The 1,483-nt window shown below is 37.6% G+C and overlaps 1 non-coding gene across 1 annotated transcript; it reads left to right on the top strand.

Moving 5' to 3' along the window:
- The first annotated feature begins 687 nt into the window (after nt 1-687).
- Nucleotides 688-742, top strand: LOC116357039 (U7 small nuclear RNA). The gene has a single exon (XR_004205349.1). It is a non-coding gene; the product is annotated as a U7 small nuclear RNA (small nuclear RNA).
- Nucleotides 743-1,483: the final 741 nt, after the last annotated feature.

Genomic DNA, 1,483 nt, shown 5'->3' with positions numbered 1-1,483 from the left:
GATGCACAAACACTTCCTCTGAATGACAGATGTAGCCTCAGAGCAGATGGAACAGGTTGATAAAACACACTTCCACTGAATGACAGATTTAACCCCAGAGCTGATTGAACAGCTTGATAAACATGGCTACATGAACAGGAAGGAAGCAATGAGCCCACATGAAAAATACTACAGAATACTGCAGTACTTACTCTAGAATTCTGTTGTAAACTGTAGTATATTGTAGAATACTATACTACAAACTGTAGTATCCCTCGATAGTATTCCTCAAGTGTAGTATTTACTAAATAATTTTGTTGTATACTGTAGTAAATACTACAGTATTTGTTTCCAAAAAAGCACTATAGTAAATACTACAGTAATTTCAGCAAAAACACTAGAATACTATTCTACACACTGTAGTATCCCTCGATCATGTGTAGTATTTAGTACATAATTTTATGGTATATTGTAGAATACAACAAAAAAACACTGTAGTAAATTTCTGCAACAACACTACAGTCCACAACAGTTTTTTTAAAACTATAGTAATACTATAGTATTTAATTTGCATACACCCTGCCAATTTCCTTCCTCCATAGCTAAATTTGTGTCATCCATAAATGAGAAACATTCATGCCAAGTACAGACCATATTTTGTCTATCCGTTCAGACGCAAGTCCTTCCTACCTATAGCCACAAGTTATGGAAAATTGTCTCTTTTAGTATTTCTCCAGTAGGTTTTCTCAAGGAGGAGGCCCTCATTTCTATGTCAGAGATAATGAAACAGAAAACACTTTAGTAAATCAATGGGGATACCTAGTCCGTTGTCCAACTGAACAAATTCAACTGAAATGTGTCTTTTGCATTTAACCCAACCCCTCTAAATCAGAGAGGTGCAGGGAGCTGCCTTAATCAACAGCACCCAGTGGGTTAACTGCTTTGCTCAGGGGCAGAACAACAGATGTTTACCTTGTCAGCTCAGGGATTTGATCCAGTAACCTTTCAGTTACTGGCCCAATACTCTAACCACTAGGCTACCAATACTACAGTAACATCTGAAAAAACACGACAGTAAATACCACAGTCCACAAAAACACAGCAGTAAGTGCTATAGTATATACAAATATGTATTTACTTCAGTATACTACAGGTTGCCTAGTGGTTAAAGAGTTGGGCCAGTAACCAAAAGGTTGCTGGATCAAATCCCTGAGGTGACAAGGTAAACATCTGTTGTTCTGATCCCCAGTAGGTTGTCATTGTTAATAAGAGTTGTTTCTTAACTGACTTGCCTAGTTAAATTGAAAAAAAGTAGTTATTTTGCAGACAGTCCACAAAAACACTACAGTGAATATTACAGTAAAGTCTGCAAAAACACTACAGTGAATACTATAGTTTTTATACCAGCCTAGAGGTTAGAGCCTTGGGCCAGTAACCGAAAGGTTGCTGGATTGAATCCCTGGGCTGGCAAGGTCAAAATCTGTCATTCTGCCCCTGAGCAAGG

The sequence above is a fragment of the Oncorhynchus kisutch genome, linkage group LG24 (assembly GCF_002021735.2).
Source record: "Oncorhynchus kisutch isolate 150728-3 linkage group LG24, Okis_V2, whole genome shotgun sequence".
Taxonomy (NCBI): Eukaryota; Metazoa; Chordata; class Actinopteri; order Salmoniformes; family Salmonidae; genus Oncorhynchus; species Oncorhynchus kisutch.
The sequence above is the reverse complement of the archived record's forward strand: the minus strand, read 5'-3'. Positions and strand labels throughout refer to the sequence as shown.